The following is a 9,702-nucleotide window of genomic DNA, read 5'->3' as shown; positions in this document are numbered from 1 at the left end:
AGGTCCCAGGGGAGCCTGTAGCTCCATTTCTTGGCATTCCTGCATCAGTGATCCCAGAAGATTGCAACAGAAGACCTCCTTAGCCGACCAAATGATTATGAAATATACCATATTGTTATTTTAAGTCACTAAGTGTTGAGTTATAACTGATACTGCATTTTATTTTATTTTATTTTATTTTTTATTTTTATTTATTTATTTATTTTTTAAAGATTTTATTTATTTATTTGAGAGAGAGAGAATGAGAGAGAGTGAGTACATGAGAGGGGGGGAGGGTCAGAGGGAGAAGCAGACTCCCTGCCGAGCAGGGAGCCCGATGCGGGACTCGATCCAGGGACTCCAGGATCATGACCTGAGCCGAAGGCAGTCGCTTAACCAACTGAGCCACCCAGGCGCCCACTGATACTGTATTTTAAACCTGATTTTTCATTTAATATATAGTGAACAATTTCTTACGTTCTTAAAACTCAAGAATGCTATTTTTAAATTATTTCATCATATTCCATTACAACATATACTGTATCCCATTCAACTAATGCCTAATAGTTTGAGGTGCTTACAATTAATTTTTAATGCTCAATTGGTGACTACCTAAGGCCTCTTCTGTCTGTAGTTCAGGGAATATAAACTTATTTTGAAACAAATTTATTTATCACTGTATTTTAAACTATTTGAGAATGCTAGCTACGAATTAGCTTATTCCCCTATCCCCCCAAGCCTTTGCATTGTGCGTGGCAAATAGTTGATGCTCAAAATATTTATTGAATGAAAAATGAATAAATAGATATATTTTATAGAATTTTAAAAATAGCTGTTAACATCCTACACATTTTAATAGTGTCCAATCCATGTGAAAGGAAACAGGGATATGTTGGTGTTGGTGATCTCTCTTCCTCTCCCTCAGAATTTCATGCTGTCCAGAGGAACTGAGAAATTAGTGTTTCCTTTGAATTCAGTGTTGTCACATAAAAATTGTTATTTATTGTTGGGATTATTACTTCCATGTCCCATCCTCTTAATGTCCCACTTAGAATGTAGGTGACAACAAGCTGGTGAATTAATTTGTACTAAATTGATAGCTTTCTGTGTTTACCATCCTTGAAGAGGTGTATGTTCATGAAGAGATAGTTTGTATTTTCTAAAATCATATGACCTCACCCATATTCTGATCTGTATGACAAGAAAATTCTTTGAGGTAATCTGCTATTTCAGGGTTTTTGTTTCTTCGATTCCCTCTGTAAATAAGGATAATTCAGAGATGGCCACATTGTATTTTTTAAGAAATTACCATCCTTCATTAAAGCTAATCCAGTATTCAATTTAGGTTTGAACTGAAATATTTTCGAAAGGTAAAAGAATCAAGATAACAAGTTCTTTTTTATATTAACCTCTAGGGCAACTTCTTTTGTATTTTGTTTTCTTTGGATAAGGAGAGTAGATTGTAATCTTCATTTTTAATTAGGTTTTAAAGTATATTTAATCCCCAGGTTAAAGCATATTATTCGTGTTTAATGGAGAAAATGAGCAACCTTAAGAATGTCAGCTTCAGATTGAAACCACCGTTCTATGCGGTTTGGGTCACAGCACTGAATAGGAGGCCCCAAAGCTTCAAAAGACATTTTTGTAGCTTCAAACATTGACCCACAAAACTCTTTTATTCACTGCTTCACTTTACTGCCCCATCATAGCATCCTCCCTGTTTGGGAGGCAGGGGAAACAGAACCAATAGTAATTAAGCACAGCCTATGACCCCATGAAAAAGACCCAGTTGTTCACATTTCACAGCCAACAAAACTGAGACTCAGATGATTACAGAGAAATTGTTTGTAGAACTAGTACTCGGATGCTAGTCTCTCGATCCAAAGCATGTTGTTTCTGAAATGGAACAGTCAGAAGGCCTAGATTCTGGTCATGGTTCTTGGAATGCTTATGGGGTCTTGGGCAAATACATGAGCCTCAGTTTCCTTATTAGCAAAAAAATTTCCACCTTTCTTACCTATTCATAGGGATGACATTACTTTTCTTACCTGCCTCATGGGGTGATATGATAATGGTTGGGACTATGTTTTAAAAACAGAAATATTTTATAGAAATATAGAAATACTTTATAGAAATATATGGATTTAAGCTCGAGATTCTGAATGAGTGTAAATAATCTAATGACTGGCCCACATATGGTACATAAGTATCTTGGCCATCCTCATGAGTAAGAAAAAGGACTCTTTAGATTGTTCCTTTGAACTGAATCTCCCGGTTTTCTGTTTCATGGTGACTCATTGATTTTCTTTTCTTCCTGCCTCAAAGCAGTCCTTGGGAGTTTTTTCTGATGTAACAGGGCTGAGGTATACTCATCAAGAACAGTTTTTGAAGGGAGAGAAAGTGACAACCATACAGAAGTGGTGCCTTAGGAACACATACTTTGAATCTGGTGAGAGAACTGAGATGAATTGGCTGATTTCTAAACTTAGAGTGAGCCATTTCTTTGAGTCAGTGATTGCAATTACTGACTTCTGTGTGCGTGTTTAGTGAGTCAACACCCCTTCTTCTGTCCTCTGAGCACTTAGGCACCTTACCTTTTCTTTCACAACTTTTCTTTCTCTGCAACAGGATCCCTCCTTTTTTCTTACTCTCTAAAATATATTTACATATTATATATATATTTTTTTATTTTATTTTATTTTATTTTATTTTTTTGGTGCCAAGAATTGGCACTGAACGATGAGGAACATGTTGGCCGTCGATTTACATTATGGTTGGTCAATTTATTAATAGTGGTCCTTTAAACTTCACACCTGCAAAATGGGGATATGGTGTTTGCTCAGGTCTCTTCATTCTGAATATTGAGAAGGTGTTTGGAAAACTTTTGGGTTCCTCTGAATCACACTGATTGCCTCTAGTGTCTTTTTGTGATGGCAAATACTGGTTCAGTGTTCCAGCACTTTCTTTCCTCCAGAGGCAATATGCACTTGGTAAAATAATGTGTCTATTAGGTTGAACTGTGTGAGATTGCTGTATTTATAGGGAAAAATAGTCAAATACCAGCAATTTCATATAGTTCAACCTAGTATCTCAAATGATTATTTTTCTGCATACGTGTTTACTTTTTAGCATGTGGACTAATTCATATCTATCCTGCTTCCCTAAAAAGAAATATCATCAGGTGTTCCTATCAATAGATAGTATGAGGTAATTAAGTTTTCCTCTTCTTCTGCAGTCTAGGGTGACTATTCATCAGATGATGCAGCCCATGAACTTGACACAGGTGATATAGTCATGAGGAAATATAGTGTTGCCATTTTGCAGGTGGGCAGGTTTGCAGCATTTCAGTGCTTGGAGGAGATGGGAAGCTGTGCAGACAGTTGCTGTCAGTAAAGAGGAAAGGACTGGGGGGAGCAGGAATGACACTGTGGCCCAGGCCAGGTAGCAGTGCAAGAAAGGGTATGGGAAAGTCCCAAAGCCTTTTCTCTAAGCCATCCCTTTGTTTTAGAGAGGAGCTTCTGACTGTTGAGAAGATACCCACTGAGAGTAGGGAAGCCTAAACTCTGGGGAGTAAAGAGCCTTTGCCTCCAAGTCCCACTTTACCCCCAAGTGTTATGTTATCTTCTCATGATGAAAGCAGAATTTGGTGAGGGCTTTAATGGTGACTTGAAATCTCCCTATTTAAGGTTTATATATGTTTTTTCCCCATTAATTGTATTTCTTTCTATAAATTAGTTTTCCAAATTCATGTTAGTATTACAATGCCCAGGGGCTATGTTCAGTGAAGCCATGTGAAGAATAGTGGGGTATTCTTGAAGCCGTGGCTGAGGCCCAGAGGGGCAGCAGTGGTTTACCACCATCAGTCATTCCATTAAGGTGGAATGCACCACATATTACAAAGCAGGCAGCTCAGGAGACAATGAATGAGACATGGAGGCCTCGGGTGATACTTTCTTGTTTTTTTGTTTTTTTTTTCTTGCCATTTTGTTATGCTTTCAGTACTGTTGTGCTGTTTTTCACTCAGATATGAGAGTTTCCTGCCTGTACAGCATTAATGATTATAAAAATGATGTCGAACATTTATTGAGCATTCTTCATGTGGCAGGTTCTCTGCTAGAAGATCAACATGCTTATCTCATTTAATCCATACAAAATTCTTGTATGCCAGGTATTATCAGTACCCCCATTTTGCAGATGGAGAAATCTAAAGTTTAAGAGGTTGATTAACAAGCCTCAGATTATGCAATTAGGTAGAGCAGAACCAAAACACAAACTGTGATTTGTCCAGCAGCAAAGGCAAGTTCTTCTATGAACTCTGTGTTCTGTCATTCTGAAGAGCTTATGCAAGGACAAGAGGATGCATCCGGCTGGACACTGAAGTGACTTCGGAAGGAAGAATGAGAGTAAGGGTGTGTAAGACTGGTGAAACAGCCAGGCACCCTTGGCATCTGTATACAGGAATAAAGCTTCGTATTCCTATAGCCGTATTATCAGCTAGTCTGCTTCATTTATTCCAAATTGACTCCTCATTAATTTCTAGGTGACCCTCTGTTCTTCCATTTAGAAACCTGAAGTATTTCTAAGTTAAATAAAATGGACATCTACCCAAACCTTCATGCTCTTTGTCTTAAAGTTCAAAACACTGGCATTAAAACTTAAATATTCCCTCTGGCCTTCACTGGCCTAATGTTTCTTCTCTTACACTGGTTTTGCTCACCTTGGATATGGAATTTGAAAGTAAATTAAATAATTTCAGAACCTTTGTTACTATGGTGACCTAGGATGGAGTGTGTGAGATTCTTCCCTTCAAATCTTGACACTGAGAAGTCTGCCTATTTGTCACTGTCTTTTACAGAAGCTCATGATGTGATAGAAGGGATAATGTATGGGGAAAAGTGTTATTAGAGACACATTGAGAGAAATGCAGCTTTGTCACTGGCCTCTGTGCTTTTGAGAGGTTCAGCTGTGGATAATTCTGTGGCCTATGTTCAAAGCCTAATGAAGTCTTAGATGGTTTAAAGCCTGATAACCACATTGTGCTATTTACTTATGAATGTGGCCCAAAACATATTCTTGTTTCATCTCTGTTCTAGGCATGCTCATTCCTAGGTAATGTCATTTTGTCTCAGTTTTTAAATACCATCTCTATAAATGATGATTTCTAAATTTATATCCCCATCCAGAATTCTTCCCTGAACTCCATACTTGAATCTCAAATGCCTTTTTTTGACCAGCATTGCCAGATAAGACGCAGGACACCCAGTTAAATTTGAATTTCAGATAAACAATAAATAACATTTTAGCATAAGTAAATACAATATTTAGGACATACTGTATTAAAAGTTGTTTTTTTTTTCTTCTGAAATTCAGATTTAACTGGGTGTCTGTGTTTTACTTGCTAAATCTGGCAACCCTACTCCTCAATCCAACACCTGCATTTAGATAGCTAAAAAATGCCCCAGGCTACCATGTCCTGAGCAGAACTCCCCAATTTCCTCACCTAAACATGCTTCCCTCAGTCTTTTTCAAATCAGTGAATGACTACTTCTGATGATGATTCAGGCCAAAACCTTCAACTCTTCTCTTTTTTGCATACCTATATTGAATCCAATTGTAAATTATTTTGATTCTATATTTATTGTCTGTGCAAAATCTGACCATTACCACATCCCTTGTTACTATCTTGGACCAAGTCACAACCATCGTCTGCTGGACTATTCAAATAGCTACTTGCTTTTGCTCCTATAATTCCTTTTCCACACTGAATTCAGACTGATTCTTTAAAAATAAAAGTCATAGCATGTCAGAAAACTCTAATTTTGAGTAAAAGCCAAAGTGCTCAAAATTGTCCAAAAAGCCCTATGTGCCCAGCTGTCCTCCCATTGTTATAACTTCTCCTTCCTCATCCCCAAACACTCCTCCTCCACTTGCCCTATGCACACTGACCTCCTCATTGTTCTACAGACACACTAAGCAAACCTGACCTCAGAGCCTTTGCACTGCACTGTCCTTTGCTGGAAAATTTCCTTGCCTCATACACATGACTTCCTCCCTCATTACATCCTTCAGTCTTTTAAATGTCTTGAAGAAGCTTTCTTCCCCTCCCCCCACCCCCCCTCCCCCACCCTGCCCCTTATCCTCCAACACTCACTATTCCATTTACATTGTTTAATTTTTCTCCTTGGAACTGTTTACCACCTGACATGTGTTTACTTGTTTGTTTTTTTGTCGGTTGGTCCACGTAGAATGTAAGCTCAGTGAGGGCAGGGACCTATACTGTTGTAGCCCCAGAATTTAAGATGATTTCTGGCTCTCTGAAAATCTGGTAAATAAATGAATGAAATTAGCAATTGTCTTTGTAGTAGTCAAATGCAGGAAAAACTCACAGAGGAAAAAATGGTTATATGTATGTGTCTGTGAATTGGAATATGCACATTTGTGTGTAGGAAGGTGCACGTGGACATGAAGGAGTAATCATCTTTGTGTATATGTGAGGATCTCACATAATTTTAGTATGCTTGAGTGATAAGGATGCCAGAAGACATACCTTTCCTTCTCTGGTCTTTTCTCTATTACTAGTAATTTGTTTGTGTCTATGTCTAATGCTTTGTATGTCTATAATCAGAATTGATTGATTGATTGATTTTTACTAACATTATTTAGAGAGACTGGGAGGTTTTTCCTTAATATTTTGGGTAATGGTTCCTTGAGTCATATATTAGTAGTGATAACTGTTTATCCTGGCTCTTCCTCTTTTCTCTGGCATCTGCATGCTTTCTTTTAATCACATTCCCATTACCCTCTAATTATGTAAAATTATGTTATATTAACTCTAATTTCTGCTGGTAGCCACAGGGTGGCATTCATGTTCTTTGCTATCACTTTAATGACTGATAGATTACAAGGTCACTTTGAGTAGATAAATAGCCTATAGATCCTTTCCGATGAGGTTCACATTCTGATTTTTCATATTAACACTTGTAAGTTGCAGAACTTATTATGCTATCCCACCTGCACCTCATTTTGCGGCCAGCACCTTCAGTCCCTTCCTGCAGAAATCCAAGATGACTCTATCAGGTGGCCTTATTTTAATATTTGACTCAAAGAGAATCTCATGAAAGCCAGCAGCTGACACTGCTTTGGTATTCCTCTCAGCTCAGCCATCATGGGAAGATTTGCCAGCCCCAGTTAGCACAGGGCTCTGACTGCATGCTTGCTGGTAAACACTAAACTGAATAGCAAGTAGTATCATTTACCCCAACTGGTTTGTGCTGATCTAGGTAGATTCTCCAGACTAGTCCTTGAGGCAGTAAAACCACCTATTTAATATTTAAACATGACTTTGATTATTAAAAGAAAACACACACACAAGTATTTATGTGGGGAGGTTCAGCTCTAATGTAGCATCTGGTTTGTGCTTTTGAGATGCAGAGCTTATCTCTTCTCTTATGCTTTTAACACCAGAGCTGGACATTCATTTATTCATTCTTTTAGATAACTCATTTTCATTCACTAACTTATGGTGAGTCATATGTCATTATATATTTTATCACATTTGATCATATTTTATCACATTTCTCAAGTATTATGTTTCCCATTTTACAGATGCGGTAAGTGAAGATTAGCAAAGTTAACAATTAGTTGAAGGCAATACTAAAATAAACTAGAGGTGAAATAGAGGGTTTGGCTCATTTTTTTTTTTTTTTCTCTTTTTATATGCCCATAGTTCTGGGGATATACAGAAATACCTCTTACCTCCAGGTGCCCCAGAGCCTGAAAAGCTTCCCCATTCTCTCACTATCTCATGTAGGGTTATTATAATAGGGGCTTTGCTGGCCTTCTTGACTTCAATCTCTTTTCCATCTTGTCTATACTATACTTTCCCCTTCTGCAGTCAGCTTACTAAAACTCTGATGTCATTTTTTTTTCTTAGAAAAGTGGGATCTCCCTAAAAACTCAACTTATTTTTATGTCCCATTGGCCCTTTAAAATTCATTCACTGAAAATTTTTCTCCCTCTCCCCTGTGAATTTTCCAGGGACTTATAGGTAACAGAAAGCCCTGTGGTTTCCTTAAGCCACAAATATAAACTCAATAAAGAAAGCTGATGTCCATTCCAATATATTAAGCGAGACTTTAACCTTCATTGAAAGGAAAGACTTATCCTATCTTCAGGGAGCAGAATGCAATCAGATGCATCCTTCTGGCTTGCTCACCTATTCTCCTACTTGCTAGATGCTCTTACGGACCTTTCCAGGATTATAACACATGAAAGAAGAGGGGTAGTAGAACAGAGAGTTCTTATTTGGCTAATATTATTAGAAGAGAGTTTTGCCTTCCTGATGCCTGAAAGATACATGAAGTGACTCTCCTATGGCCTTTGTGGGTTCTTCAGAGACTCGCTCTCTGGGGCCTCAGACTGTAGCTCCTTTCATTTGGGAATTACTCTTCTTTGACTTGCTGTTTCTTATGCCCCCTCAACTTCTGGATTTCTGGCTGTCCACATCACATAGGCCTTCTGTTGGAATTTCACTGGCCCTGAAAGCAACCCTTTTGATGCAGGGTCATTTTAAACATGATCCTAAGCTCATATTTTTACCATAGGTTCCATATCTGGTCCCTAGCATTCATGTGTCTTTGAGCATCACTGAGAGTGGTTAATCCCCAGATAAAGCATTTTCTCTCACTATAAGATGCTTTAGCTGGCCTCTCATCTTTGGATTCTTTTACATAGAGTCAGCATTATTCTTCCATGTTTTCCATCTGCAGAGAATGTTTCTCAAACTCTCAGACTAGTCTCCTAAATCCTTTCTCTGGGCTTGAGAAAATCCACATTGCATTCCTGTCAACACATTTTTGTCTTTCTTGTAGGCCAGTTGTCTAACTGGCCCTCTGAAACCTACGTTGAAAAATCTGCCTCTTTGTTTTCTCACTTTCGTATTTAATATCTATTGTTGGATGCTTCAAATTTAAATTCCATTACGTATTTTTGACAAATATTACTTAGAATCCAACCTTTGGAACTGGTAGACTAGGTGGTTGAGACTAACTATACCACTGAGGACAAAACATAAACCAATTTTCGTGTTTTAATCTGCTGGAAGACCTTGGAGAATGAGTAAATCAGTGAGGAATTATTACAGTAGCATCTTGGAGGTCCTAGCATGTGGGGACCACTTTTGCCCAAGAGGCATTTGCCGATCAGAAGAAACATCTCGGAAGAGGAGCAGCCATTTTGGCAGCTTAGAAGGGCCAGCAGAACAGATCTGAAGTAGAGGAGTTTCCCTGAAAATCCTAAAGAGTTGCACCCTTGGTGAAAGGACAAACTTGCAAACCAGCTATTGCGATCACCGCAGAACTTTGAGTCCCCTCAGTGACTTGGGAATTTTCAAGTCCTATAATTTTATTAATATAATTCCTGATTGCAGTTCCCACAGGCACCTGGGTGAAACCAAGTGATGTCCCCTATAAAGAAAATGAACATCATTCTAGGCCCCAATTAATTCCATAAATATTTTCTAAAAATACAATGTCTGGCACAGAAACAAAGAACCAGATGTATGCAGATTAAAAAAAAAAGTAAATGAGAAATAGTAGCAACATCAAAAACGGAAAACAGGCTCCCAAAGACTCTAGATACTGTAAATTAAACATTAAAATTTTACTTATTTTCTTCAAAGATACAGAAGACAAGATACAAAATGTTGGTAGAAAACATGACATT

Source organism: Phoca vitulina, unplaced genomic scaffold (genome assembly GCF_004348235.1).
Source record: "Phoca vitulina isolate PV1807 unplaced genomic scaffold, GSC_HSeal_1.0 scaffold12, whole genome shotgun sequence".
NCBI lineage: Eukaryota > Metazoa > Chordata > Mammalia > Carnivora > Phocidae > Phoca > Phoca vitulina.
The sequence above is the reverse complement of the archived record's forward strand: the minus strand, read 5'-3'. Positions refer to the sequence as shown.